The 18,963-nt window shown below is 40.3% G+C and overlaps 1 protein-coding gene across 1 annotated transcript in view; it reads right to left on the bottom strand.

Annotated features, from left to right (window-relative positions):
- The window catches only part of LOC143988145 (uncharacterized), a 28,400-nt gene extending 10,620 nt beyond the window's left edge, over positions 1-17,780 (bottom strand). Inside the window, exon 1 of the mRNA XM_077487472.1 lies at positions 17,368-17,780. The gene's annotated coding sequence lies outside the window, so the exon portion shown is untranslated. The remainder of the gene's footprint in view (positions 1-17,367) is intronic.
- Between the last annotated feature and the right edge of the window lie 1,183 nt (positions 17,781-18,963).

Raw genomic sequence — 18,963 nt, 5'->3', positions numbered from 1 at the left:
TCATGCAGAGTTCAACCGAACTTTGCAAAGTGCACAGTCTATTTGCCTTTAGTAAATCAACCCCAGTGTGTCTAAAACATTTTTTTTAGAATTCTGTCATACCTCCACACAACAAATGTTGGTGCTTGCCCCAAATTCATTGGGGTTTGCCGGGGTGGGGGGAGTTGGTGGGACTGATTTGTACTGAAAGAGGGGATTTGGTAGGATTGAGAGAGGACTTGTGCTGGGAGGAGGGCAGAAGGTTTGTGCTGGGAAGGAACATGGAGGATGTGTGGGGGGACAAAAATTGTGCTGGGAGGGGGATTTCAACAGAGGATGGAAGCTCTGGGGGGGGGGGGGGGGGATTTGAGGCGTAAAGATTTGTACTGGTAGTAGAAGGGAATTTTTGCATTTTTATCTGGGGAGAAATTTTGCTTGCAAAAGGAATCTGTGTTTGGAGACTTAGCTTGAAGATTGGTGCTGGATTTTTTTAGGGTATAAAGAGTAGATTTTTGATGAGAGGGGAAAGTGAGGAAGAAAATTGCTTGGAATTTGTGCTTATTCTCTGATATGGAGCAATGAAAAAAAAGAGGACTGTCTGCATTGTGAGAAGATGCAGAGCCAGGAACTCCAGCTGGGAGATATTATGCTAAAATTGAATGTGGGAATGAGAATATAAGAATCTAATGTATAATTGGACCCACCACAGTCCCCTAGAATTATCAGTCTATTTGGGGTGGGGAAGGGGTGATGGGAGAGGTGAAGGGGGGATGGGAGAGGTGAAGGGGGGTGGGAGAGGTGAAGAGGGGGGGTGGATTCGAGAGTGTGATCTGAATTTTTAAAAGGGTTGTTAAAATGTGATATTTCAATATTTAATATGAATAACTGTTTTATGAGAGAGAGAGATATAGATAGAGATAGATAGAGAGAGAGAGAGAGACCATTTTGTGAATGTCCAATAAGCAGCCAAGTTCTATGAAATGTATTAACTTTATTACCACTATAGACCAACCTTATAAAAAAAAGCAGTAATACTAATAATAAACTATTACTCAGCACAGGTTTTGCACAATTTGAAAGTGTAGACATTTAGAAATGTACAGTATAGTGCCATATGTATATACAGAAACTGCAGAAAAATAGATGGACTTCTGCTTTAACATTTCAATTAGTAACCTCCTGTTGTAGAGCAAATAGCAATTCATAAATTCCTGGGAACCTATGTAGCACCCTATAGTGTGCTAGTAGTGAAGTACAGGCAAACTTATTTTACTCATGGTAAGTGTGAGTCTGGAATCTGGGTCAGGGTTTATTGCAGGACAGGCTGGATGGCTCATACAGGCAGCTCTCTGGTGCTTTCTCCTGGTTCTGGAAGTTTGGAGAAATTTATAGAAGTTAGTGGGCAGAGGCCAGCAGGGTTGATCTGCATACTTACGGGAACTTGGCCAATCCTTAGGGTTCTGTCCTGGCATGGCATCCCTTAAAATATGGATGAGCTGTGCTAGCAGGGGAGTCGGGTGGAAGATGGAGTGCTGAGGAGGCTGTCGTGGCCTAGGAGGGGTCTCCTAGGTCTAGGGGGGACCCCAGCTCCAGGCTGGGCTCAGTCTTGCTCAGGAGGAACCATTCAGCTGTGCGGTTTGATTTGGATTCTTGCCTGAGAGCAGCGGGAGCAAAGAGAACAGAGTACATCAGCACACCCAGGAGAGAGACTGTCACATGTAGCAAACTTTCTAAAGGATAGCATTTAATCCTTGCCCTGGGAAATCTTCAGGGCAGCCAGGGGGGCTTGTAGCGCCTGCAAGAAAGTGTAGCTGGGAGAAGTTCTACACAAGGAGAGGATACACTCCTTCGTGTAGTTTGCCTCATCTTTTTGTGCCATTTCCAAGAGGGGCTGAGAGCTCCTAGTCTGTAATGGACTTTTGCTATTAATCTACTAAGGACTGTATGAGGAAAGAAAGGAAGCAGTTCAGGATCTTTTTGTACAGAAGAGGAAAGTTGTCCCCTTTTGTTGTTCTAAGCTTAAAAGTTGGGCATCCCATAAATCCCTTCACCCCATCCAAGTTGTTACCCCTAATAAACATCAAAAACAAAGCCAAGGGACTGACTTCTTGTGTCTGGATGAAAGCTGAGAATAGGTGTTGCCTGGCTGTGCAGGAGTAGGGGAGGCAGTCACCAGCAGCCATTGCGGGAGTAGTGCTATACTTATGAGGATTAAATAAAGAAGCTTTTGTTGCTCAATTGCTTTTGCAAGCTTCAAGACCCCAATACTTTGTATACCACTACCATGGAACAGATATACAGAATAGGAATTCAGACTCCAGCACTGGCTGTATGTTTGTTCCAGCTGATTGACTTATTAAATAGTGAATTGAGGATCTGGGTAACAGCCACACATCCTGCACTTTTAAGAACAAGTCAGCAATGGCAGGTCAACTACTTCTGTTTTTTGAAGGCTCACTTTAACCACTTGCTGACCAGCCACTGCAGCAACATGACTCAGGAGCGCGCACCGCCGTCATGTTACGTTGGTACGCTTTTTGTCCACTAGGGGGGTGCACGAGCCCCCTGCTCGCCTACGGAGCTGATGCAAGTGCCTGACAATCGCGATCACCGACAGGCTCCTGCGATCGCTCGTTTTCGGTTAACCGAGGGGAGAAGTGACAGATCGTCTGTTCATACAGAGAATGAACAGCGATCTATCTGTTTCTCTACACAGTCCACTCCCCCCTTCAGTTAGAACACATTAACCCCTTTATCGCCCCCTAGTGTTAACCCTTTCCCTGCCAGTGACATTTTTACAGTAATCAATGCATTTTTATAGCACTGATCGCTGCGTAAATGCCAATGGTCCCAAAAGGTGTCAAAATTGTCCAATGTGTCCCCCATAATGTCACATTCCCGATAAAAAAAAAAAATCTCAGATCGCTGCCATTACTAGTAAAAAAAAAATAATAATAATAAAAATGCAATAAAAATACACACTGTTTTGTAGACGCTATAACTTTTGTGCAAAACAATTAATATACGCTTATTGCGATTTTTTTTACCAAAAACATGTAGAAGAATAAGTATCGGCCTAAACTGAGGAAAAAAATATTTTTTATATATATTTTTGGGGATATTTATTATAACAAAAAGTAAAAAATAATGTGTTTTTTTTTTCAAAATTGTCGCTCTTTTCTTTTGTTTATAGTGCAAGAAATATAAGCTGCAGAGGTGATCAAATACCACCAAAAGAAAGCTCTATTTGTGGGAAAAGAAGGACGTCAATTTTGTTTGGGTGAAACATTGCACCACTGCGCAATTTTCAGTTAAAGCAACGCCATGCCGAATCGCAAAAAGTGCTCTGGTCAGGAAGGGGATAGAATCTTCTGGGGCTGAAGTGGTTAACGTGTATCTAAAGGCAAAATCTTATTATTATTTTTTCTTTGAATAGAGCAAGGAAAGGTCAGACCCTCTGCAGAGATGTTACGGCTGTCTGTATTCTTATTGGGGAAACTCACTATATGTCCTGGTCACATTGTTGCCAAGACAGGATGTGAGGAGAAATTCAAAATTTTAGAGTTGACATCAGAGTAGGATGTGATAGTATATTATTCAATGGGGACAAATGTTTTGATAACAGCTGGCTAATAAGGGAATTCCTTTCACTTTAAGGACATTTCCTCTCATTTCCTGTTGCATCCCTGGGACAGAAAGTGTAGGAAACCCTCCCCAGTGGAATACAGACACTAAAATAACTTGATAGGGTTTTAATCATTCCATAATCTATTCAAACTATGCAAATACATGTATGGTGTCTGTAAGTCATGGGTCTCATCTCCCAAGGACCTCATCCAGCCCACTACAAGATTTTACCCAGCCCACTGCAACTCTGATGTAAAATGGTGACTCTAATAAAAGGGAAGCACTAAGGTGATGCAGGACTTCTGATACAAAAAAAGGGGACTTTCATGTGAAATGGGGGCTCTGATGTGAGGGTGGACTTTTTATTCAAAAGGGCTGACTCTAATGTGATGGGTTGATTCTGGTTTGAAAGGAAGATCTGATATGAAAGGGGGACTCTGACGGAAGGGGGGCTCTGATGTAATGCGGGGCTTCTGATGTGAAAGGGGCCTCTGATGTAAAAGTGAGGGACTTCTGGTTTAAAATGAGGGACGCCTGATATAATGGGGGGCATCTGATTTAAAAGGGGGCTCTGATATGTTGGGAAAGCTCCTGATGTGATGGGGGGACTTTGGATGGGAAAGGGGGTACTGATGTGAAGGTATTTCTTGTAGCATAGAAAAAATAGAATAGTGCTGCGCTGTACAAATAAAGTGCAAGAGTGCTTTCGTGGAGAGGATACTAAACCACACTAACAAGAGGCAATAAGAAGCCTCTTGCACTTTATTTGTACAGCGCAGCACTATTCTATTTTTTCTTTGCTTACCCGGGTTCTGACATTTCCCTCAGTGTTCGCAGCAGTACCCGGCCCACTTTATTAATTTAGTTGGCACAGGGATATTTGTTTTTATTATTTCTTGTAGCATGTTTATCATCCATTAAAATGTAATCATTCATTTAGAAAACAGTTGTTTTTTTCAGCCCCTGAATATTTGCAAAATATATAACGTTGCCCTGATACTGAAAAGATTGGAGACCTTTTCTACGTTATTTGCTAGTGACAGAATGTAAAAACAGAGGGGGTTATTTACGAAAGGCAAATCCACTTTGCACTACAAGTGCAAACTAAAAGTGCAAAGTGCAGTTGAAATTGCACTGTAAGGGCAGTCGCTGTAAATCTGAGGGATAGATCTGAAAGGAGTGGAAGCTCTGCTGATTTTATTATCCAATCACATGCAAGCTAAAATGCTGTTTTTTTTTTTGTTTCCTTGCATATGCCCCTCGGATCTACAGCGACTTTACTTCCAAGTGCACTTTCAGTGCAATTTCAAGTACACTTGTAGTGCAAAGTGAATTTGCCTTTAGTAAATAACCCCCAATATCTGCCTTTATTTTTTTTGAGCAATAATCTGTGCTCAGCCAGATGAAATACAATTGGTGGTTCAGTCCTAGGAAATAAAGCTAAACTTTCTTTGGTCGTAGCTATTGTTAACAGTCCACAGGAAATAAAAACATGTAGACCACCACCTGCTGAGGAACCAAAAGTCCAAGTGTGATAGAAATTGGCCAAGCTCTAACTGGGATATACTTTTCCTTGTCAGATGTAGTTCTAATTATTTTAGGCAGGCATGTTTGCATGCATTTCTCACAGAGTAGACATTGATATGCAATTGTCCTTTGAACTGACAAATGTTCACAGTTTACACTTTCCCTGATCTGTCATATTCATAATCCCGCAGTGTGCTTTTCTTGGTCAAAGCTATAAACATGAGTGCTTATCAAAAGTACAGCTGAGTAGAAGAATCCAGCCTGCAGCCTCTTATCCTCGTCTGCCCTCACATCCTAACGGTCCAGTTTCATAAGGCTTCGTGAAGCTGCTTGCAAGAGAAAGATTCTAATAGTTACTCCTTTTTCACAGAATAGAGCAGCACTTATACATGAACAAGTACATATAGTTCTGAGTTTTTCTGGCATGCAGGTGACGCAAGACATGCTATAACTAACTATTCTCTTCAACCCTCTCAAAGAGGAGTTTTGCAACAACTTTTGGGATTTGTTCAGATGTGATTTGCTTTAATTACACACATACTGCACTTTCCAGGGAAGTATTACAGTTACGTTGAGCCTCATCAGCCACAATTAAAATCCTTTATACTACATGTTCTGCTCAAATACTACGCTACTACTGAAATCCAAATAAAGGGGCCCAGTGCTTAATATAAATAAGATGCAGTGAAGTAATAAAACCTGCCATATACATTGTTCTTCGCACAACATTAGCAAAAGGTTTCTCGTCAAGAGATTAGTGGCACAGGCAGCAGTATGGGTGACTATTAAAGTATAACTAAAGGCAAAACTTTTTTAGTTTTGGGTAGAGTGGATAGGGATTAGAATATCTTTCAGGGTTTTGTCATCTGTGCCCTCATTGGGGAATTTCACTCTCTCTCATTGTCAAATTTTTTGTTATCACCGAAAGTCAAAGAAAATCTCAAATTTTGGGTTGTCACCAAAACAGGAGTAGAATGGAAATCTTCCAATGGGGACAGCCAGGGAACCCCTAACTTTGGAGGGATTTCCTATCACTTCTTGTTTTGGCTATGGTACAGTAAGTGAATGGAATTCTACCCAATGGGACACAGATGGCACAAAAAACTGACAGGGGTTATAAAACTTAGTTAGTAGTTAGTAACTGCCATTTCATTTTTACTTAAAGTGTCTTCTTTGCAGGGAGACATTTTTGCGCATTTTTATTTTAGCAACAGAGTGGCTTACAGCATGTGTCAGTGTTATGCATTTGATGTGAACAGGCCCATTTCTCTACACTGGGCATCCTTACCCAATGCAGCCCACTGCTTAGAAAAGGCACACCACCACCATGCTGCTGTGGTGTACATTGAAAAAAGTAGGACATGTACTACTTTCACTTCAGTATGTTGCAATGCACTACAACATATCGCAGTGCAGAATGGTGAATAAAATGTCATTATGACATTTCAAAAAAAATATATTAAAAGGGTAGATGTTGTAATGCAATGTAATCTGAGCATTGGTACTGTTTACTTTACAGTGCACACCCGCAGCTGCCCGGGATTTCCCAAGCTCCCCTTATTCCTACCTGTGCCCGATCTGATCCAACAACATGCACGAAAGCAGTGGCTCTCGCTGCTGTTTCCCTCCTCATTAGGCAGATTGATAGCAAATGTCAATAAAATGCTGAGACGAGGGACCTGGGGGGCGGGGGGATTTTGGAGGGCAGTGTTTCCCATTCTGTGTTAATAGACAGACAGGGCAGCCTGGGATCGAGCCAACAGTACCTTCATGGAAAGTGGCTGTCCAGCACCGGCGGCGACCCCAGAAAAGGAAGATCAGGGCTGCTCTGTGCAAAACCATTGCACAGAGTAGGTAGGTATACCAATTTTTTTTTATTATTATTAAAAAAAACTTTAAGGTGCACCTAAAGGCCATGGTGCACATACACAGTATGAAATGGCCAATTTAAGACAAAAGTTTTGGCATCTCAGAGTGGGGCTATAGACTGAAAATCACCAGATATGGTGGTGATGATAGATTTTTTACAACAACATCACCAAGATGACAAAGGATGTTGGAACCTCCCCCCAGTAGCATTTCCAGAATCTGCCCCTTCCTAATTAACTACAGCACCAAATTATTAATTGTTACCTCTTGCCTCAACTATTGCAGCTCCCTCCTAGTTGGCCTACCTCTACACAGTCTATACCTCCTCTTCCATCTATCATGGATGCTGCTGCCAGACTCACTGGCTTTCATTTGCCCAATGCATCAGTGAAAGTATTCACAGCGCTTCACTTTTTCCACATTTTGTTATGTTACAGCCTTATTTAAAAATGGAATTAATTAATTATTTTCCTCAAAATTCTACAAACAATACCCTGTAATGGCAATGTGAAAGAAATTTGTCTGAAATCTTTGCGAATTTATTACAAATAAAAAAATAATAAAATGGAAAAAGAAAAACCACATGTACATAAGTATTCACAACCTTTGCCATGACACTCAAAATTGAGCTCAAGTGCATCCTGCTTCAACTGATCATATTTGAGATGTTTCTACAACTTGATTGGAGTCTATATGTAATAACTTCAGTTGATTGGACATGATTTGGAAAGGCACACACCTGCCTATATAAGGTCCCACAGTTAACAGTGCATGTCAGAGCACAAACCAAGCCAGAGCTCCAGCAGTTCTCTGTGGAGAGAGGAGAACCTTCCAGAAGAACAACCATCTCTGTAGCACTCCACAAATCAGGCCTATGTGGTAGAGCGGCTAGACAGAAGCCATTCCTCAGTAAAAGGCACATGACAGCCCATCTGGGGTTTGCCAAAAGGCACCTGAAGGACTCTGACCATGAGAAACAAAATTATCTGGTCTGATAAAAAAAAGATTGAACTCTTTGGCCTGAAAGGCAAACGTCATATCTGGAGGAAACCAGGCGCTGCTCATTACCTGACCAATACCATCCCTACAGTGAAGCATGATGTTGGGAGCATCATGCTGTGGAATGTTTTTCAGTGACAGAAACTGGGAGACTAGTCAGGATTGAGGGAATGTCTTTGGACCGACGTTCCCCATAAAACCTGATGGAGCTTGAGAAGTCCTACAAAGAAGAATGGGAGAAACTGCCCAAAAATAGGTGTGCCAAACGTTTATCATCATATTCAAAAAGTCTTGAGGCTGTAATTAGTGCAAAAGGTTCTTCAACAATGTATTGAGCAAAGGCTGTGTACATGTGATTTTTTTTTTCCTTTTTAATTTTTAATAAATTTCAGGATGTCATTATGGTGTATTGTTTGTAGAGTTTTGAGGAAAATATTGAATTGAATCCATTTTGGAATAAGGCTGTGACATTACAAAATGTGGAAAAAGTGAAGTGCTGTGAATACTTTCCGGATGCACTGTACATCCTGTATAATAATATAAATAATAACAATTTAGATTTGAAAGCATGATGTCCCCTCAAACCAGTATATATCCACTATTCATTTGGCCAGGGGGCACCATGATATAGATGACTTTTTTTTAGTCAAAGGAGATAGTACTAAATCTGGGAGTTTGTGGAAGAAGTACGCACATTCATTTATATAGAAATTTGTATCATATAGGTAAATCAACCATATTACTTTTGAAACAATCTTATGAAGCTGCGCATGTATACTGTACGTTATAGATGTAAACCTGTATGTGCATATAAACATATATGCATACTGTAAAAGAAGTCTGTGTTTACCAATAGGATTGAATTAGTATAAACAAGGAATGTCTGGAAGCAAGCAAGTTAGGCGTATATAAACTTTAAAGGGTATGCTAGGAAAGTGATGGCGGCCACACACCATGCTGTAATTTGAGTCTTCGTTCTTTTTGACATTGCTGTATTTAATGTAACTGCTGGTCTATGCTATGATTTGTTATGCACCAGAACATTATTATTTTCCCCAAACATGGCACAACTATGTATTATTTTCTTGAAGGATACGAAAATGTTCATAAATTTGTTCAGACCCTCACAAGTAGGCGCTTCAATTTGATCAAGCAATTTCTAATTCATAAGGAATTATACCTGGATGTGCACAAGTAAAAACACAACACAGTCAACCAATAACTGTGCACACACAAACAAAATTTACTTGACAGCACGTAGAAACATGTAGAAGACTGATAAAACTGACTCATAGGGCCAGCATAAGTTTATTTTATTGGCCCTATGGGTCAGTTTTATTTGATAGGCCCTATGGGTCAGTTTTATTTTGTTCAACCAGTGGGTTGAACAAAAAAAAACTGACCAATTTCCCCATCCACACATTCAAGATGGATGCGGAAATCCTTCCGCTGAGCTATCGTATTTGGACAGTGGAGAGACTTCCTCGTCATCAGAACTAATCAGCACTGGGAGCTTTAACCAACGGCGTTAGTCGAGCAGCATTTATCCGACAGGGTGGTGTACAGACATCATTTGGTAGATTGACTTCTGTACAACCAGGGTGGCTATACATGAATCAAACGTCAGGTGGGACTTGCCGATTTCCATCTATGGTCCGTCTTTAGATTTATTGCCCAACTAATACGTCATTAAAACCTGTAAGTTTGAAGCTATACATCACTGCTGTCCGGCACAAACCATAAATGGATCAATCAGGCTGATAATGCTAATATTAAGTCAGTGGAACGAGAACAATGCAAGGTCGAGATTTGTTGTATAATTTCAACAGTACAAAAAAAATATGTGATATTTATGTAGAATTTAGTTTTACTACAAATCAGTGTTTCTGGCAGCCATTAAAAAACAGGCACTTTCTTCCTGCCAGTAAATGCCAGTGACAGGAAAAGATTGCCAGTAAAAAATATGGCTGTGATGCTTGGCTTGAAACTGCGCATGCACAGCTTTGGTCTGAAGATGGCAATGATCATCCAAGTGCCTGCTACTGTGTGTTCGGGGGTGGATGTGGCAGAGGCAGTGCCTGAGTGTGTTGAACCAAGGGGGGCGGCCGGAGGAAGATGTGCGGGTCTGCGGGACGGGAGCAAGGCAAGCCAGGAGCAGGACTGTCAGTGCTGTTTGGACTGGAGTGGACTGAAGGGACCACCTGGCATGGAGAGAGACTGTGACTCAGGAGGGGACATGATGTGTCGGTTAGGTGTGATCATCATCTGTGCTACTGTCAGTGTCTCTGAGAGTCAATTTAATGTGTGTGTGCCTGCCCATTCTAATTGCTTGCCCTCCTGAGTCCTGTCCCTTACCTACTTATTTACTATATCAAAAATAAAATAAGAATTTTTTTTTTTGCCTTAAATGACATTTTTTAACTGCTTATTGTACTTGTTTGTAGCCTAAATATAGAAATTTGCCCCCCCATTTGTCCCTCATTTTGGTCTGATCTTTATAGTTGCACTGTTTATTTATCAAAGAGTGTTTCCCAGTGCTAAACCTTTATCCAAATTCTAAATTGCTGCATTTCTAGTTTGAAAAGCCAATATAAAAAAATAATAGTGGTAAAAAAAAGCACTTTTGCATTTAATTAAAATGTTATGGTTAATTCTCCTTTAAGGGGTTGTGGCAGGGGCAGTGTCCTATGCCTACATACGTTTGCTAGTAGGTGTCCCTCATTCCCATCTCAAAATGTTGGGAGGTATGGGAGAGTAAGTCCACAAACACTGTCATAATTACTTCTTCGGTTTTACCTTCAGTCATTAACAAACTCTGAACTTCACAATACTCAACTCCTGGCTGTTTCTCTGTGTGTGAAGTCATGTAACAGCAATGTTATGCATGTTGACAACACAATGAGCTATATATAAGTAAGACCTGCTGACAGCTATTTGTGACAGCAAGTGCACTGTTTTTATCCTTGATGATGATGATATTATGGAAACCCCCAAGATATAGTGACTGATCATGGCACTCAGTACCACTGAGGAAATATCTACTGTATCCGGGAAATGGTGATTACTTTCTTCCTGCAATGCTTTTATTGTATATATAGAGAATTGTGTCTCATGTTAATAGAATGCTGCCAAGCTGGCTATAGTAAAATGATGGGTGGGCAGCAAAGCAAAACTCACTAAAGTTCAAATAACATAAAGTAAAGTGGTGCAATGCATCTAAATCATGGTTTGCTGATCTCTGTTTATTAGTATGAACATTTACTGAGTACATGGGAAATTACATATTAGCTGTACAGAGTTTGTTTGCACAAAGACATAAAAACACATACATTCCCACAATACTGCTGAGAAAACAGAAGAGAAGAGGACATGGGAAGGCCATGGGTTTAGCTTTCATTAATCAACACTGCACTGGCTACTGCTTCCAGCAAACTAAGCTGATAGGAAGTGTTGGTCAAGGATAGATATTGTTCTGTGGTCAGTAGATAAGTAATGAAAAGGTTTTGTTTTTAAAGCAGAACTCCAGGCAAATGTAGAGTCCTATATGGTATAATAGTCCTGCTATTTAATAAAGGAGACTGAAGATTGGGATATCTCTACATAATAACAAATATAGATTTTGTTTATTTATTTTTTGTTTATAGGTACACATAAATATTATAACAATGTAAAAATTTGAAAAAATGGAAGGTTATTCTAATGAAATTTTGTTATACATCCACTGTTCCATATTGGTGGGATGCCATCACTCCCTATCAAGCCACCAGTGAAACCCACACCAGTCCTGACTATGAATGTTTAATGAAGTGCATACTTAAACCCTTAAGTGATTTTATATAGTCTGTGGTTGCAAGTACTTCACCAAACTAGTGAGTGATGTGTTTTACTAAATAAAAAAAAGGTAAACAATAGATACAAGTATTTATCTTGGGGTCCCCAGTGCGAATCCCGGTCAGTACACTATATAACTTTCCTAGTGTTTGCGTGGGTTTCTTCTGGGTACTCCTGCTTCCTCCTACACTTCAAAAAGTGTAGGTTAATTGGTAAAAAATGTCCACATGTGGCACTAAATGAGAAGTAAATCCAAGAAGAGAGAGTTTATAAACCCGTCACCAGCATCAACGTGTATAAGAAAGCACACCGCACCACGTGGAAATCCAATCTGCTTACCAGACAGCTGAAAAAAAGCAGGCATGTAATAGACAGACCAAGACCACAGAGCTCAGTTTTTAAACTTTAAGTGGGATCAAAACCAGGATTGCGGCTAATCGTCAGACATTTTCATACAGCAAAAACTTCTTAGAGCTCTCATATGGGATGTGATAACATTCACCCAGGTGGCCAGTGATACCCAATGAAAAGATAATGCAGCCAATAGTGAAGCCCGTAAAGTAGATGTAACTTACAGTTTAGCACAGTAACAAGTACATCATGATGTTCAAATGGCCGTGGTTCTCAGCGTGCTAGTGTCAGCCCCCCTGACATATTTCATCCAACAGGATTTCATCAGAGGCCCTCCAGACCAGACCAGCTGTGGTTTTGGTCTGTCTATTACATACCTGCTTTTTTCAGCTGTCTGGTAAGCACATTGGATTTCCACATGGTGCGGTGTGCTTTCTTATACACACTGAAGCTGATGACGGGTTTATCAACTCTCCCTTCTTGGATTTACTTCTCATTTAGTGCTGCATGTGGACTTTTTATATTCTTATGTTTTGCTGATCAACAAATTGTGCTGGCAGCTATAAACTATCTCTAACATTATTAAGTAGCGTGGATACTGGCCTGTTTTGTACTAAGTTAAGTGATATCTGTCTAAGTTTGCCCTCCTATGTACAGTACCTTGAAAAAGTATTCATTCCCCTTGAAATTTTCCATATTTTGTCACGTTACAACCAAAAATGTAAATGTATTTTATTGGGATTTCATGTGATAGACCAACACAAAGTGGCACATAATTGTGAAGTGGAAGGAAATAAATGGTTTTATTTTTTTTTACAAATAAATATGTGAAAAGTCTGGCTTGCATTTGTATTCAGTCCTCCTGAGTTAATATTTTGTAGAACAACCTTTCTCTGCAAATACAGCTGCAGGTCTTTTTGGGTATGTCTCTACCAGCTTTGCACATCTAGAGAGTGACATTTTTGCCCATTCTTCTTTGCAAAATAGCTCAAGCTCTGTCAGATTGGATGGAGAGCGTCTGTGAACAGCAATTTTCAAGTCTTGCCACAGATTCTCAATTGGATTTAGGCCTGGACTTTGACTAGGCCATTCTAACACATTCCATTGTAGCTTTGGCTGTATGCATGTTTGGGTTCGTTGTCTTGCTGGAAGGTGAACCTCCATCCCAGTCTCAAGTCTTTTGCAGACTCTACTCTAAGATTGTCCTGCATTTGGTTCCATCCATCTTCCCATAAACTCTGACCAGCTTCCCTATCCCTGCGGAAGAAAAGCATCACCACAACATGATGCTGCAACTGCCATGTCTCACGGTGGGGATGGTGTGTTCAGGGTGAAGTGCAGTGTAGGTTTTCCCCCCACACATAGCGTTTTGCTTTTAGGCCAAAAAGTTAAATTTTGGTCTCCTCTGATCAGAGCACCTTCTTCCACATGTTTGTTGTTCCCTACATGGCTTCTCGCAAACTTCAAATAGGACTTCTTATGGCTTTCAACAATGGCTTTCTTCTTGCCACTCTTCTATAAAGGCCAGATTTGTGGAGTGCACAACTATTAGTTGTCCTGTGGACAGATTCTCCCATCTGATCTGTGAATCTCTGCAGCTCCTCCAGAGTTACCATGGGTTTCTTGGCTGCTTCTCTGATTACAGCTCACCTTGCTCGGCCTGTCAGTTTAGGTGGATGACCATGTCTCGGTGGGTTTTCAGTTGTGCCATACTCTTTCCATAAAAGTTTTCAGATAATGGATTGAACAGTGCTCCTTGAGATGTTCAAAGCTTGGCATATTTTTTTTTATAACTTAACCCTGCTTTAAACTTCTCCACAACTTTATCCCTGACCTGTCTGGTGTGTTCCTTGGCCTTTATAATGCTGTTTGTTCACTAAGGTTGTCTAACAAACCTGTGAGGGCTTTACAGAACAGCTGTATTTATACTGAGATTAAATTACACTCTTGGACTCTATTTACTAATTATGTGACTTCTGAAGGCAATTGGTTCCACTAGATTTTAGTTCGGGGTATCAGAGTAAAGGAGGCTAAATACAAATACTTGCCATACATATGTAAAAAAAATTGAAAACCATTTATCATTTTCCTTCCACTTCACAATTATGTGCCACTTTGTGTTTATCTATCATATAAAATCCCCATAAAATACATTGAAAAATTTCAAAGGGTATGAATATTTTTTCAAGGCACACTGTATATGTATGCATGTAAGATAGAGACCCAGCCCATAGATGAGTCAGTTTTTCTTCATTAAACCAGCTCAGTTTACCAATTCACACACTCAATGTGGATGGGGGAATCCTCCCCACTGAGCTAATGTCTTCTGACAGCGGGGAGGCTTCCCCGACGTCAGAATACAGTGATCAGCGCTGTAGGCAGAGAATTGAGCAGTAAAATCTAACAGAGCAGTTGTACAGAAGGTGATCGGTAGATAGATCTCTGTACAACCACAGTGCCCATACATGAATTGAATTTCCACCGTTTTCTGTTGAACTGGCCCAATTTCGATCCATGTATATCTGACTTTAGATTGTAAGGTCAGAGACTAATGTGTATGTACAATATGTAAAGCGCTTCAGTGCTATATAAATGCCTATAAATGAATTATATGTTGAGACCAAGATACAAGTTAATGGTAGTAAGAATTTGCTAAACATGTCTCTGAAAATTTTTTTTATGGCTGACAATAAATAGAACAAATAAACAAGCTTAGGGCTATCAAAACTGTGAAATGAACTTGTTGATGGCCTGTTGTTGGCTACTATAATTTGCATATTACTTCATTTAAAAACATATTACTTTTCCTTTGTTGATTTTTGTCTTGCCGAGTTAAGGTGAGCACATATTTAAAATGAAATCTAGGTAAACACTACTGACCATGCCCATTTGTAACCACACCCTTTACAAAACCATGCCCCCATTTTTAGCCACACCCACAAAATCAAGCTACCACTTTAAAAATGCCCTCAGTTAGTCACAGACTTTTAGAACAAGAGGCAGACATTTAAAGTATAAAGACAAAATAAATAGATTTCACTAAGTGGCGCAAAGAAATGCATGCATAGTTAGTAGGGACACCTTGAAGCTATCAAGAAGAAAAATGGATTTACTGGTCGCTGCATGCAATATGATTGTGGTAGACTGCAGCATGGTGAAGAGTTTAATAGTGTTGCAAAATATGAGGCTAACAGTGGCAAAGGACGAAATGGTGTTGGGGCATCAGGGAATAGAAAAAAATGCCCATATGTCGGTGGTGTCAATGAAAGGAAAAAATCCTGCTGCATCTGTGTCAATGGAATGAAAACAAGCCGACGCCTTAGTGTCAGTGGAAGGAAAAAATGCTGCTGTGTCAGTGGGAGGATAAAAATGCTGCTGCCATGGAAACACTGGATGATGTGCAGCCCGGCCACCTGAATCCCTACAACTAGTGATGTTGGTTCGCTGTGTGGTGGATCCAATTGTCACTGCCACTTTACCATCATGCTGCAGTAAAGTTGGTGACTACATTTTAAAAAACGAGGACACATCCAGGAACGCTTTATTCTGGGGACAGCCTCGTGAAAGCGGTGATTGTTTCTGGAAATTGGGGATGTCTGGGCAGCCTATTCCAGGTTACTAGCCCAGTAGCCAAGCAGAGCATAGGCATGCGCACAGGGTGTGCCAGGTGTGCCCAGGCACACCCTAATCGCCCTATGTGGCCCCAGAAACCCTTACTGCAGGGCTGCCAGCTTCCCTCCTCTGCCTCCGGCTGCTGCTGCGAGCACACACAGATGATGTTTCAGTGGGGGAAGTGGTAATATCATTTACCGGCCCCTTACCTTTGTGAATGAACACAGTGATTGGTACCAGGTGTTTGAGCTTTGGGGTGCATACCCCAATACAATAGACTGTGCATACCTATGCTATGAAGCAGAGGATGCAAAGCTGAAATGCTGCTGGACTAACATGACCATAGTCCATCCTACTGCCCTATATATCTAGGAGCTTTATATATACACCCTACCAGTGCCCTTTAACAACATACGTTAAATGTATTAGTTATAAACAAATTATCACTATAAACCAAATTTAGTAATTCTACTCCTACTTATCACAACTTTAGGATAAATACCCCCAAAAAATCAATTATTGTAGCAATGGTAGATACCTGGCGTTCGAAGAATTTGAAGGAGCCTGTACTATCACAGGATAATTTACTAAGAGGAGTAGCAAATAGTGAGTACAACTTTGAGCAACTTGCAGTTGTCTACAATGTTCACTGCTGCGCAATCTGAATTATGAGCCACAATTCAGTGCTGCACTTTACAGTATATTTTTACTTTTGTAAAAAAAAAAAAAAAAACACGCACGTCAGTTTAATTTGTAGAAAAAAAATGGTAAATAGTTTTCTATAATAAGTCACTGTTCTTTAACGTAGCACTTTAGCCATGAACAAGCTGCATTTTGTCTTGGAGGCAGCTAAATAAGCAGCCAAAATATTGTCTTCATGTTGTAGAAGGATTTCCTGACAAATAATTTCATGTGGTCCCAATATTGTATTTTACATGCATTGCATCCTTCCAAAAATAACGTCATTTTGACTGGAGACAGTCCAGCACTGCTCTTTCAGGGCTGATATTTCTGCAAATCAGCAGTTTGCGGTATTAGATTGTTCTGGTTTCTGTGTATACACATTTGGACTTGTTGCACTATAATTAGTGTTCAATACAATTCTGGAGAACATCAGATGTAGTAAAAAAAAAAAATGGCAAAGGAAAACGTATGCCTCTAAATGTAATATTTCTGTGAATGGTATAATCATTATGATAGAAATTAGTAGGAAGAAAAATCTATTTTCTGAATTACACAGATTAATGTGACACACAAACTGTATAACTAGGGATTTCGTTTTAACAATGTAATTGTATTGTTATTATTGACAAGTCTTAGCAAAGCACATGTTTGGGTTACTAACCATTCTGATCTATGATTGCAACAGCTGTTATCCATTACTTTAAACTTCTAGTAAATAAGTTAAATAAAGTTAAGTAATGTGTGCAATTGATTCACAAATTCTGCTTTACTTGAATCTGATTCTATTTCAGGATCCACACAATTATGTACTGAGAAAATCATTAACTATGAAGATTTAAATATCAATGCATGGCAAGAAAAATCATAAAAAATCCAGATGCCACCTACCCCAGTAGTTGAATATGATCCTCAAGTGATGCTGGAGCTGTTTCTGTGTTCTGCAGCTGTACAGACTAAGGAAAAGCTTGTACCCCTCCCTCTATTTAAAGCAATTTAGATCAATGAATCAGCAGAGGGGGATGTGTCAATGGGTTAAAATTCTTCAGTTTTTCCAAGAGCTAGAAGTCATGGTACGTTGTCCGTTTAAATTCACAAAATAGCACTCACAGATCTGTTGCGTGCCTGACTACGGAATGGGATTTCCCAGTGATTAAGCTTGTAATCTGAAATATAGAGGAGACGTTGTACTAGTATAAGTCCTGTGCTGGAGCACAAGTTCATTTGATTTAACTCACCAGAAAACTGCAACCTGTTTCCGCTCTTCTCCTCCTACAGGTCTGACATGAGAAGCTCCATAGTACTCCAGTGCCTAAGTATGTGACAGAGTCAGACTTATTTATTAAGCAAAGCGGTTTGTGGAAAATCCATACAGCCCAATGGAAAAGGAATTTCCAGAGGTTCAAACTACTGAACTGCCACTATAGAGGCACAAGACAGGCTTCCAAGCTGGGTGTGCCTCCACTATCCATACTATAAAGTACAACCATCATGCCCGCAGTACATGGCATGAGAATGGTTATTAACTTTGCAACAATAAACTAGAAATGTGCTCCTGTGCACAGCCCTGGTTCTAAGATCCTACCGTCAAACCAAAAAGTTAGTGATAAAGGTATAGTCAGATTAACTGACACGTACTGACACTGATACATTTGATCTGGACATCTAAGCATTACCTCTGATGATTTAAAGTGTTACTAAACTCACAACAATAAAATCCATGTGTATATGCAGTAAAGCATGCTTATAATACTCACCGTGGAACCTAAGGGGTTAATCCACTGCATTGTGTAAAAAGGCTGTTTGATCCTGTCTTCTCTGATCCGCTCCTTCTTCCACAGTCCCAAAACCATCTGCTGATAGAACAGAGCCCTTGGGAGAGTGCATGTGATCAGCACAGGGTCAATCAGCACTGTCTAGACAGGGGGTCAGGGGTCCTGCAGCCTCATAGGACAATCAGGGAAAATGAAAACTCCTCCTACAAGCTTTAACCAGACACTGATAGAAGTCACAAGACTGTTATATACTGCTGATGAAAAAAAAGGTATTTAGAAGTTTATATTTACTAAAACTATTGCATTTCCATATTGTCAGGAATCATGCATCAGACAGAGACAGACAATGAAGTAAAAATCACACCTTTGAGTAAAATTGTAAAATTGGTACAAATAGCCAGGGTTCAGTAGCCAAAGTGGGTAGTCAAATCAGGAAGCCAGAGATCAGCATAGTCAGAGGCAGCAAACAGGATCAGGAATCAGAATGGACATCGACAAGGCAAGTCTTCAACAGAAACACAGCAGAGTGTCTCCAGATATGTTTGGCCAAGGTGAAGGCACCAAAGAAATGAACCAGGCAGTTTAACTAACCAGAAGGGATTGGCTGTAGGCTGGACTGACAAGCAGGAAATGATCACCAGGTGAGCCACTGTAGAACGATGAGTGCTAGCAATTAACCGACAGCTGAGCGACCTGAGCACTGAGAAGAGAG

Source organism: Lithobates pipiens, unplaced genomic scaffold (assembly GCF_037356315.1).
Source record: "Lithobates pipiens isolate NorthernLeopardFrog02 unplaced genomic scaffold, aLitPip1_a1.2 Scaffold_18, whole genome shotgun sequence".
Lineage (NCBI taxonomy): Eukaryota > Metazoa > Chordata > Amphibia > Anura > Ranidae > Lithobates > Lithobates pipiens.
This window is presented reverse-complemented; position numbering and strand designations above follow the sequence as displayed.